We start from the raw sequence: 13,261 nt of genomic DNA, 5'->3' as shown, positions 1-13,261 counted from the left end.
AATGGCCCCCTCAAAGGATTATTGAGTATTATGGACCGGCTACATGGGCTGATGATGGGAGTTGGGGATACCGGACACCAATATACATGTTAAATAGAATTATCAGGTTGCAGGCAGTCTTAGAAATAATTACTAACCAAACTGCCACTGCTCTCGAGTTACTGGCCAGACAGAGTTCTCAGATGAGAGAAGCCATATACCAAAATCGAATGGCCTTAGACTATTTACTTGCAGAGGATGGCGGAGTCTGTGGAAAGTTCAACCTTTCTAATTGTTGCCTCCAAATAGATGATAATGGGAAAGCAGTCTTAGAGATTGCCAAAGAGATTAGGAAAATAGCTCATGTACCAATACAAATGTGGAAAAACACATGGGATGAAGACTGGTGGTCTAATCTGTTTGGAGGAGCTTGGTGGAAAAAAGTATGGCTTGTATTTCTGTGTGCTCTGACTGGATTGATTTTTATTCCTTGCCTTACTCCCTGTTTCATAAGATTGATAACCACCACACTTGAAGGAATGCAAGTTGCAACAGTTCCCCTCAAAGGGCAGACTGTAGCAAAAGTCATGGTACTCAGAAATATTCCTCGTAATTATCTTGATCTGCCTAAATGAAAATGGGGAGCAGAAAGCATCTTGAGGGGGGAATATTGTTAGAAATAGAATATTGTTAGAAATGCACAGCTTGCATCTTGCACCTGATAAGAAAGAAATACTGCCAAAGACTCCTTTCTTTCCCAGTCCTGCCTCAGCCTTTCTTATGCTGATTGCAGTCTCTCCCCCTCACCCGCCTTAGTCTTTCTCATGCGGATTGCAGGAGCCAAAATTCAATTATCTGTGGCCTTGAAGTGTAAACTTTTGGTGAACTGTTGTGGTCTTTGAGCATGCTTAATTAGCTGATGCATATTTACCTCTCCGCCCTGCATACTTAAGTAGCTAATTATACTATACATGTGATGTATGTAATGATGTAACTACATGTATGCTTGTATGAAACAGAAGTAGCTGTAAGAGTTCCGGTGTCTGCACACGTGCTCAGGAGAGAGAAGATAATTTCCGCTTGCAAACACAATTAGTTGGTCAGAAGCTGATTTGGGCATCGATGCCCCTCTCTGACCTTGTTTGCAAACAAATACAACCTTTTGTGCCGACTGATGACTGTGTGTCTGTGATTCTTTGCGAGCCTCCAGAGAAACAAACCGCAGTTTATGCATCAATTGGCGACCCAAATGGGACGTCTTCTGGACCACCCGGAACCCAGTGACAAGATCGTCCCTGCCGCCACGGGGAGTGCGCAGCGAGCCGCCTTTTTGGGCTCGCCCAGGGGGCTTCAGACGTGAGTCAGGGTATCCGGGAGGTTAAAGGCTGCCTGTGCAAAATTTTTGGTTTCTGAGGAAGCCAGACACACATTCTGGCATTCTGATCGAGATCTCTGGGATACCTGAGTGAGTATACGAATTCCCTTGCCCAATTTGGTTTCTGGATCTGGAGGCAAAGATTTGTTCGATTTGGTTTTGTACCGGGGAATTTTTGGCCCGGTATTTGGTGCACGTAAGACGTACTTTTGTGAACGGTCTGTGACTAGGATCTTTTGGTATTTGGTGTGCGTTGGGCGCACTTTTGTGGGCATTAATAGGGGTGCGGGTAGCTCCCGTGTAGAAAACTCAGGTACTCCTTTGGGTTGTGTTTTACGGAACTTTAGTAAATTTGCAAAGCAGGCAGATTATGGGGTGAAGATGAAAAAGGATGATTTAATTAAGTTTTGTCAACTCGAGTGGCCAACATTCAGGGTCCACTGGACCCCGAAAGGATCCTTTGTAGTAAAAGAAGTGATAGCTGTCCATGAAATAGTTATGCAGAATGGACATTGGAATCAATTTCCTTATATAGATTGTTGGTTGGGAGTGGTTCAAAATTAGCCACCTTGGATTAAGAAATGCTTAGTAAAGTCTCATGTGATGGTTGTTAAAAAAAAAAAGACTCGAGGAGGACCACCTGTACTCCCTGAGTCTGATGGGGGGGAGGGGGGGGGATCCTGAATTAGCCGAGTACCAGGCTCATTCTCCTGTCACCCTAACAAGTAGCGAGGATGAATCAGACACCTCCTCAGGATCCAGTCCCTCTGCACCACCGCGCCCTCCCTCAGGGAAACCACCACCGGCATATCAAATTATACCTAATGATTCAGAGCGTGTGCCTCAGCCGAGTGCCCCATCTGAATCAGGGAATAAGTGCTATTATTTGCGCAAGACTGTAGAATCACGACCGGTGCTGAACTGCCCGATGCGAGAGGTTATCGGAGAGGGGGGCAATGCAACTTTTGTCTACACCCCATTTAGTACTTCAGATTTATTTAACTGGAAGAATCAGAGCCCCTCTTTTCGTGAAGACCCTGAAAAGATGAGGGACTTGTTTCGATCCATTGGGCAAACCCATCGACCCACTTGGGCTGATGTCCAGATGATGCTCCAAACCCTCCTGACCCCGGAGGAGAGGAGATTAGTGTTGGGGACAGCAGAGCGCATTGCAGCAGCCAGGGTAGAAGCGGAGGGAGCTGCTGGTCGTACCTTGCGTGATACCTGCCCTGTTGAGGAACCGGGATGGGATAATCATACCGCAGAAGGAAGAGAGCTGAGTGCACGGTATCTGGGGATTATAGTGGAAGCAATGGGAAAGGCAGTGCCTTGGGTTACTAATCTGTCTAAATTGTATGAAGTGAGACAGGGAAGAGAAGAGGATCCCTCAGCTTTCCTCGGGAGGCTGTATGAGGCATTCCGCAGGTTTTCGGACCTAGATCCAGAAGCCCCAGATAATCAACGCATGGTAAATCTTATGTTTATTGGTCAATCCGCTGCTGATATTCGTAAGAAGCTATAGAAAACTGAGGGAGGTGCTGGGAAACCGATTTCAGAGTTGGTGGAAATTGCATATAAGGTCTATGGGAATCGTGAGCAGGCACAGGAGTGCAAGGAAGATAAAAAGGCTCAGCGACAGATGGCAGTGCTGGCAGCTGCTATAACTGGAGGTAACCCTGGAAAGGCTGGGATACAGAAAGGGAAAGGAGAAAGAGTGGGAGCAGATGTTTGTGCTTACTGCAAGGAGAAAGGACACTGGAAGAGGGAATGCCCAAAGTTGAAGGAGAAGAGAGAGGGTGAACCAAGAGGTCACCTCATGCGGGCAGAGGAAAAGGGTGAGGACACAGAATGAAGGGGATGGGGATCTAAGACCACTACCCTTCGGGTTGGAGCCTGAGAAGATCCCATGGTAACTATTAGGGTTGGTGGCAGAAACTTTGACGCCTTGGTGGATACTGGGGCTACATTTTCAATGATTCCAGAAAACGCCCCCTGTGCAAGAGCTAGTGAGCAGCATGTTCTTGTGGAAGGGATTGAGGGAATGCAATCCCGACTCCGTGTTTGTAAGCCACTCCTCACCAAAGTGGGGGATCATTTGCTGGAGCACTCCTTTGTATATTCTACAAGTTGCCTGGTTGCACTACTTGGGCGGGACCTACTCACAAAACTGCAAGCTGAGATATTTTTCAGAGACAATCAGATGGTGGTCCAGTTACCTGTCAAGCAGAGCTCGAACTATCAGATGGCTCTCCTGGAGGACCGATGCCCTATAGTACGTTCTGAAGATCACATGACTGGAGTAGACCCTTCGGTATGGGCTGATGGAACCCCTGCGCGAGCTACGTCGGTCTCCCCGGTAAGGATCATACTCAAGGATGGGGAGGGGCCCGTTCGGGTAAAGCAGTATCCACTCAGCCGAGTGGCCAGAGTTGGACTCAAGCCGTTAATAGAGAAATACAAGAAGTACGGATGGCTAGTGGAAGGGTCCTCACCCTATAACACCCCCATTCTTGGAGTGCCGAAGGCAGATGGGGTCTCATACAGACTGGTCCAAGACCTGCGAGCAGTAAATAAGAAGGTCCTTTCAGGCCACCCTTAAGTCCCGAACTCACACACGATTTTGACACAAGTACCGGGGGAAGCTGAAATATTTTCAGTGCTAGATTTGAAAAATGCTTTCTTCTCTATTCCCCTTCACCGAGAGAGTCAAAAATTGTTTGCTTTTGAATGGGAGGACCCAGATACTTTCCATAAAGCCCAGCTCATGTGGACAGTTCTCCCACAAGGATTCATAGCAGCCCCCCATATTTTCGGACTTGCCCTTCAGAAGGACTTGGAGGAGTGGAAGGGATCACACCCCACAGTGATTCTCCTCCAGTATGTGGATGACCTGCTAGTTGCAAGCCCAAATTTACAATTCTGCGAGGAAGCCACCAGATCACTGCTAAACACCCTAGGGGAAAAAGGATATAAGGTCTCTAGAGAGAAAGCCCAAATATGTCAGCCTCAAGTTACATTTTTGGGATATAAGCTCTCAAAAGGAGTCAGAGTCCTGAGTGCGGATCGCATACAGGCAATCCAAGGTCTAGCCTCACCTAAGTCACCCAAGGAGCTGCGGGCATTCCTAGGGCTAACTGGGTTCCGTCGACTATGGATACCAGATTATGGTGGGAAGGCTAGACCACTGTATGACTCCCTGACTAAGGAGAGTCTCACTGAATGGAAATGGACTAAAGAAATGCAGCATGCCTTTGATCTGCTTAAAGCAGCATTAACCCAGCCCCCTGCCCTGGCCATCCCAAATAATAAAAAGCCATATCAACTGTATGTACATGAGAATCGAGGGGTTGCATCAGGGGTGCTGACACAGCCATCAGGCCCAACTTGGAGACCCGTGGGATATTACTCAAAGGTTCTAGATCCGGTTGCGCTCGGGTGGCCAGCCTGTCTTTGGGCTGTGGCAGCCACAGCAGTGGTTGTCGAAGAAGCCAGAAGATAGTCATGGGTGTGGACATGGAAGTAAACACCCCACATGGAGTTCCCCAGATTCTAGGGACTGAGGGAGGAAAGTTTCTCAACCCCTCCAGACAATCACGGTATGAGATATTTTTGCTCTCTAATCCAGGACTTACTTTCAAACATACTACAGCCTTAAACCCTGCAACCTTGCTGCTGGAGCCAGGGAAACCGACGCATGACTGCCTTGAGGTCCTGAATCAAACCACACAGGTGCGACCTGATCTTGCTGAGGACCCAATTGAAAAACCAGATGCTGAATACTTCGTAGACGGTTCCAGCTCTGTCATCGATGGAAAAAGACAAACAGGATGTGCAGTGGTAACCTTGGATAAGGTAGTATGGAGGGAGTCATTGCCGAGCTCATGGTCGGCACAGGCTGCGGAACTCACTGCGCTCACCCGAGCATTACAGTTGGGGACAGGCCGGCGGGATAATGTATATACTGATTCTTGCTATGCTTTTTCTACGGTTCATGCGCACGGACTATTGTGGAAAGAAAGGGGTTTCATTACGGCTTCTGGGAATAGAATTGCTAACGGCCCTCAAATTATCAAGCTGCTAGATGCACTCCACCAGCCTAAAGAGGTAGCAGTCATTCATGTGCGAGCCAATGGGAAGGCTGCTGAGGAAAAGCATAAGCTTGGAAATGCAAGAGCTGATGCAGCAGCAAAGGAAGCCGCATTGATTGGAGGAGAGGCAGAGGAAGTATCCAGGCAGGCCTTGTCCCATGCCGTATGGCCATACGTCCGGGATCTAGTCCCGCAGTATTCTCCTGAAGAAGATAAATTTACACAGGAGGCTCACGCAGAAAAGAACTCCCATGGGTGGTGGATAGTACCAGGAGGGAAAGTCATGATACCCAGGCCATTGCTTCGGGAGGTGCTGCACCAGCTCCATGCAAGTACCCACATGGGAGGCTTGGCTATGGGTGATCTAATGACCCACCAAGCAGTAGCCCCAGGGCTATATGTAGAAGCTCAGCGTATTGCTACCAGGTGCATCACATGCCAGAAAGTAAACCCTCGAAGGAAACCCTCTGTGCCAATGGGAGGTAGACCCTGGGCAGCGTACCCTGGACAAGCATGGCAGATTGATTTTGCCGAGCTCCCACGGTCCGGACATCATAAGTTTTTACTTGTCATGGTAGACCAGCTCTCCGGTTGGGTCGAGGCATGGCCCACCAGGACTGCCACTGCGGCTACAGTAGTGAAGTACCTGTTGCAGGAAATCATTCCCCGGTATTCTCTGCCCGAATCCATCGAGTCGGATCAAGGACAACACTTTGTGGGAAAAGTAGGTCAAGAGGTCGCACAAGCCCTCAAGATCACTTGGAAACTACACACACCATGGAGACCACAGAGTTCAGGACAAGTGGAACACATGAATAGGACCTTAAAAACTCTACTCACCAAGATCTGTATTGAAGCACACCTTAAGTGGCCTCAGGCATTGTCGCTAGCTCTTACTTGCATTCGAAACACTCCCCGACGGGGCATTAAATTAACCCCATATGAAATTATGTTTGGCATGCCTCTTCGAGTCTTACCTCCTGGGATGTGAGAAAATGTAACTTTTGAATTAGGTAATAGCGAGCTTCACATGTACATTATTGCTTTGCAGTCTGTCTTGTCTTCTCTTCACAGATATGCAGCCTCCTTTCAACGTCTGCCTTTAGACGTACCGGTACATGACTTCTGCCCGGGAGACTGGGTCTTGGTGCAGCGGTGGAAGAAGGAACCTTTGACTGAGAGGTGGATTGGCCCTTTCCAGGTACTTTTAACAACCCACACCGCTGTAAAGATTGCCGGCCATGACCGTTGGATACACCATACCCGTGTGAAACGACATCCACGAGTGTCAGAGGACACCAGCTCCCAGGACGAGCTCACTCCGGAGGCTGAGCCGACCTCGGAACAAGAAGCCAGCAGGTGGAGCTGTGAACCTACTGGGATCTCCAAGTGCGCCTGAGACGGCTTAATCAAAGTTCAGAAAATCAGATAAGGAAGTAACAAAGAAAAAATTTAGGCTGTATTTGATTTCAAGAGAGGGAGGATATGGTGGAAGTCTTAATATGCTTTGTTGTTATCTATGTGGTAAAAGAGGCAGGATTGAATCGCCCTAGCCGCCACCCTATATACCCGTTTCCCCCAATTGCTCCCCCAGAAGCAAATTTGTATGTTGACACGATGGAAAGAATTGCAGGTACCTTCAATCTCACCAACTGCTGGGCCTGTGGGGGACTCCAAGAGGCTGGAGGCCGGTGGCCTTGGAGGGCTTTTCCTTTGGCCCCAAAGTGGCTAGTGAGTAGCAAGGCGGATGTTAAGAGTACTAGTCAAGAATGGGATAAGAACCGCAGCTGGGATCTTTCCGAAGTGACATTAGGAGAGTATTGCATCAGTAATAATGGCACAGGGAGGAGTTTGGGACATAGCCATTGTACATGGACATTGAAATGGGTCCGAACATGCACTACCTGTTATGCCCTTAATTGCAGCAGGTATGTGGGTCAATGGAATTCTACTGCTATCAAACTTCCAAACTCCACGTGGATGAAATGTAAACCATCCACTCCACAATCATCCCCGCATGAAAGGCCAAAAGGGCAAGAGTATCACATTTCAATCCTAACATTACAAAATGTCAGGCATATATTGAGACCCGAAGTGAGCGATTCATACCTTACTTCTATAATTGGCAATGGGTGGACCCGAATGGCACGATAGCGTGGTTTAATAAATTTTGGAGTACCTCAAATGACACAAATGAGGTAACCGAGTGCGAGTATAGGGATAAAGATGGCGTATGGAGATGTTGGTTTAAACCGAGTGACCATTACACCGGCCCTTTAGGGCATAGGGACGACAAATACTATCCCCCTCTTTACTGGTGGAACCGTGACCCCCTGGCCTTGGGAAGGGAGAACAGGGCCTTAAAAGGACATTATTGGATTTGCGGACGACCGGCCTATACAATACTACCACAAGGGTGGGTAGGAACCTGCTACATTGGGGTGATTGTACCAGCTTTCTTTTTACTACCGTCCGAGGTTGGAAATAAGTTGGGAATCTCTTTGTATGATGATTGGAAAAGGACCAAGAGAAGTATTGATGTAAGTTTGACACCGGGTGGCTCCCAAAAGTGGAAGGAGGATGAATGGCCCCCTCAAAGGATTATTGAGTATTATGGACCGGCTACATGGGCTGATGATGGGAGTTGGGGATACCGGACACCAATATACATGTTAAATAGAATTATCAGGTTGCAGGCAGTCTTAGAAATAATTACTAACCAAACTGCCACTGCTCTCGAGTTACTGGCCAGACAGAGTTCTCAGATGAGAGAAGCCATATACCAAAATCGAATGGCCTTAGACTATTTACTTGCAGAGGATGGCGGAGTCTGTGGAAAGTTCAACCTTTCTAATTGTTGCCTCCAAATAGATGATAATGGGAAAGCAGTCTTAGAGATTGCCAAAGAGATTAGGAAAATAGCTCATGTACCAATACAAATGTGGAAAAACACATGGGATGAAGACTGGTGGTCTAATCTGTTTGGAGGAGCTTGGTGGAAAAAAGTATGGCTTGTATTTCTGTGTGCTCTGACTGGATTGATTTTTATTCCTTGCCTTACTCCCTGTTTCATAAGATTGATAACCACCACACTTGAAGGAATGCAAGTTGCAACAGTTCCCCTCAAAGGGCAGACTGTAGCAAAAGTCATGGTACTCAGAAATATTCCTCGTAATTATCTTGATCTGCCTAAATGAAAATGGGGAGCAGAAAGCATCTTGAGGGGGGAATATTGTTAGAAATAGAATATTGTTAGAAATGCACAGCTTGCATCTTGCACCTGATAAGAAAGAAATACTGCCAAAGACTCCTTTCTTTCCCAGTCCTGCCTCAGCCTTTCTTATGCTGATTGCAGTCTCTCCCCCTCACCCGCCTTAGTCTTTCTCATGCGGATTGCAGGAGCCAAAATTCAATTATCTGTGGCCTTGAAGTGTAAACTTTTGGTGAACTGTTGTGGTCTTTGAGCATGCTTAATTAGCTGATGCATATTTACCTCTCCGCCCTGCATACTTAAGTAGCTAATTATACTATACATGTGATGTATGTAATGATGTAACTACATGTATGCTTGTATGAAACAGAAGTAGCTGTAAGAGTTCCGGTGTCTGCACACGTGCTCAGGAGAGAGAAGATAATTTCCGCTTGCAAACACAATTAGTTGGTCAGAAGCTGATTTGGGCATCGATGCCCCTCTCTGACCTTGTTTGCAAACAAATACAACCTTTTGTGCCGACTGATGACTGTGTGTCTGTGATTCTTTGCGAGCCTCCAGAGAAACAAACCGCAGTTTATGCATCACAGGATTGAGCAATATCTTAGAAATCCTAAAGAGCAAACAGTGTGGCTGAGGTAGCCTTTTGATTACGCATCTGTGTTACTGCCAGCTAAATATCTAATCCGATTGAGTAGCTTACTCACAAGCATCTTCCAGAGTTCTCCAGTTTCCCCTCTGGAGTCTGGGGGTGAGAGAGAGAGCTAGGTCCAGATGGCAAGGCTCCTCTGTCTCCCCTGCTTTTCTGCTGCTTCACCTCATGGCCGAAGAGAGAGAGCCTCCTCCCCCTCCCAACCTATATAGCCCCTTTGACCTCATTCACCTGGTCCAGTGGAGGTCAGCCCCAGTTGGCTGTCACCAAACAATTTGAAATACATCACCTGTTACCAGGCAGATTCCAGCTCCCCAGGTAGAAACCCCCCACCCAGGTCATTGATGCAAGTCACGTAGGCAGAGGGAGCAGGTTTCCCCCCTCCCTCAGGAATGCAGCCAGCTCAGAGATTTTAGTCACAGTGTCACAGAGCAGAGATTTTGGGGAGAAACAAGGTGGCTTTCTGCGGACTAAGGGAGACTTTACTTCTTGCCCCTTGACTTGGGGAAGTGCCCCAAGTGTCTGTACTGGGTCGAGTACCTGTCAGACTATTAGGCCTGTGTTTCCCCGAGGACACAGGGCCAAGACAGTCCCTTCTTGGGGTGGTGGCGGCTACGTTACCCCCAGACTAGCGAGTGTGCTCTGGGAGAGGGGTCGGCCAAGCGTAAGGCGCCCCTAGGGAGATATTCGGAGTCTGGAAGGTGGTCGGGCACAGGGAGGTGGGCGGCTCAATGCAGAAGCGCCCCCTACTGGCCCACCACACCCCCTAAATTGAAACTGTGTTTTTTTTAATGAAACCCACTATTTTAATTTTTCTGTGACATTATGGCAAGGGTCCTGATTCTTTCTTTTTTTTTTTTTTTTTGGAACTGGAGCCTGCCCACAGCCAGGGGGTGAGCTGCTAGCATGTCGAGTGGCCCCTGAGCTGCAAGGGGCCCCAGTCCTTCCAGCCCCAGTGGCAGTACCTGGCCTGTTCCAACTCTTCCCAGACCCCATGATAGAGCAGCATGAAGCCCACTAGGAACCCCCCCAGGTGGCCCTGGGGACTTCTGCTCCCACAGAGGGGAGTACCAGGGTCCCCCATAACTCATGGGCTGCTTGGCCTGCATAGGGCATTGTAAGCCAGGGCAGGCTCAGGGAAGTGTTGGATCAGGTGCCTCAAAGCTGGGGCGGCATCCGGCCAGATAGCAGCTTGCTTTCCAAATCCTTTATCATTCTTGTTGCCTGTCTTTAGACCAGGGGTGGGCAAAATATGTGGGCCAAATCTGACCCACCAGGCAATTTCATCTGGTCTGCAGGTACCCTGCCCAGCCTGCATGCCTCGCTCCCATCCTCATGCACGGGTGTGCCCTGGCCTGGCCAGCACACACAGCTTCTGGGCAGACCCACTTCTGCCACAGCTGCAGCTGTTGGGGGACCTGTTCAGCTTTCCTGGCCTCCAGCAGCTCCTCCTCCTGTCCCAGCTGCAGTACTCACTCTAGGCACCAGGTAGGGAAGCGGGGGCAGGCAGGCAGATAGGCGGCAGCTGGGTGGGAGTGTGGAATGTGGGGTTGGGGGGTGCGCAGAGCTGGGGGCCTGTGCCTGGGGCAGTGGGGGCAAGGGCACACAGGAAGAGTGTAGCTCTGATGGGCAGGGTGTTGTGGTGTAGGTGTGTGGGGTATAAGGGAGGGTGGAGGGATGTGGACCTCCTCAGTACTTTCTCTCTCCTCATTGTGCACAGCCCCTGCCACTGACAGCAACAGTAGCAGACTGGGGCCCTTGGCACTGCTGCAGCGTGTTGCTCCAGCCAGGTCTGGGAGCTGCACATTGTGGCAAGGAGGAGAGCCAGGCCAGGTCACGTCACCTCTATTGTGCAGGGATCCCTGCACGTCATGTGGAGCTCCCACCACTCACACAGCACTGGGGGGAAAGCCCCGTGTGATGGAGCCAGCTGGCTTCCCTGCTCCCTGCTGCCTTGTGCAGCTGCCGGGACTCTACTAGGAAGCACAGGCGGCTCCTCTTCACTTCTGACAGAGTCCTGGGACCTACACATGGTGGCAGGGAGTGGGGGAAGGCAGCCAGCTCCTTCACATGGGGCTTCCCCCCTGGTGGCATGCTACACATGAGCCCCATGCAGTAGAGACGGACCGGCCTGGCTCTGCTCTTTGCTGACACATACAACTCCTGGACCTGGCTGGAGCCATGCACCACTGCACGGCAGCTCCTGCACAGGCTGCAAACACCCCATGTGCTCTTGCCTCTGCTGTTACTACCAGCAGCAATGGCTGTGCGCCATGTGGGGGGGAGTGTTTAGGGGGCTGCCCACACTCCCCCAGACTCTCTCACACCCCACATACCCTACACACCCACAGCTTTCTCCCACTTCTCTGATACATACACACACCCCACAACATATCTTACACCCCACAACATATCTTACACCCCCCACATACAGCCACACCCCCTCACAACCCCCCACCTCCCACACCCCACATCCCACTGATGTATATGATGTTTGAGAGCAGGCCCAAAAGCCAACAAAGAAAAATACTGCTGAGAGGCCATAAACAGGATAATCACGAACTCTCTGTATGCAGGATGACATTTGGAATGTGAGTTGATAAATAGGGATGGCACAAACTGAACCTACCTTGAACTTACTAGCATAAGTAACAGTGCTGAAAAGAAAGTTGCATGTTTGATGATAAGGAAGATGCTTATGCGTAAGAACTGCTCAAAGCCTATTATTGTGTAGCTGTAGAAATTAACAAGACCATAGATAAATCTACAAAGCAGACTCAGTCCTTCAAAGACACAACTGAAACAATCAGGGATGCAATCCTCCTCCCTGATTTAACATATCAAAACCAGTATGTAGCCAAAAGCCAGTTTGAACTAATTAGAAGTTTTCTCACACTAACCTGATATCTTGCTTTCTCTTACAGTGGGAAATTCCCACCTACTGTATCGTGTCATGCGCACTAAAAGTTTTTAACTAACCATAGAGGTTGAGTCAATTAAGTGTAGAATTTGTGACGCAAAACTGTCTATATAAACTTGCTTACTTCTTATCAAGGGGGGCTGGTTCTTGGAGGAGACGGGTTGCTCTTTGTTGTTGTGTGCACGCTTCAATAAAGAGCTTTGAGATAAGACCTTGCTGGTGTTGCCTGTCTCTTGCGGTCAGACAACGGACCTGGGAAGTTGGGGTTTGAGCCCCTGACACCACCGTACACACACACACACACACCACACTTGAACACACAATATACAAGCATAAGACTTTATTTTTGAGCTATTATGCAATCACCTCTATATACACTATGCAAACACAAATAAATCTGGATTAATTTTATTTTTTTAAAATATTTTTAAATATGTTATATTAGATGTTTGATTTTTAGTATGTGATTTGTTTTGTTTTTTCTGGTTCCAAGATGGCAATCTCCTCTTCCAAAAGGAGTACTTCTGGGGGCAAAGGGAGGGACATCCTGTGGCAAAGGTCAGGGGCTAGGGGCAGGACTTCTGATCCCAAAATGGTGACCAGGGGGTGGGTCACCTGTCAAGAAGCAGGGCTATCTTTGCAGCCCACAACAGGTGACCAAAACTCATTAAGCGGCCCTCCAACTGAAATAATTGTCTACCCCTGCTCTACACTGTCTAACTTTTTTATGTCCGTTAGGAAATGTGGAGGCAAAACCACATACGGTGCTCTAGATCAGGCCTAACTAGTGCTGAGTAGAGAGGCATTATCACCTCCCATGTCTTGATGCAGCCAAAAACTGCATTTGCCTGTCATATAGCTGTATCACACCGCAGGCTTATATTAAATCTGTGTTGTATCATTGTAAATAGTTCTTTAAAAACATGAGTTTGGTGTGTAGCCGTGACCAAAAGAGCCAACAAGATGCTGGGCATCCTTAAGATTAGTGAGCTGAAAACAAAATGGAGAACATTGTCACGCCAGTATACAAATCCAT

This window comes from Crocodylus siamensis, chromosome 8 (assembly GCF_052110815.1).
Source record: "Crocodylus siamensis isolate JL-2025a chromosome 8, ASM5211081v1, whole genome shotgun sequence".
In the NCBI taxonomy this organism is placed as follows: Eukaryota; Metazoa; Chordata; order Crocodylia; family Crocodylidae; genus Crocodylus; species Crocodylus siamensis.
The sequence above is the reverse complement of the archived record's forward strand: the minus strand, read 5'-3'. Positions refer to the sequence as shown.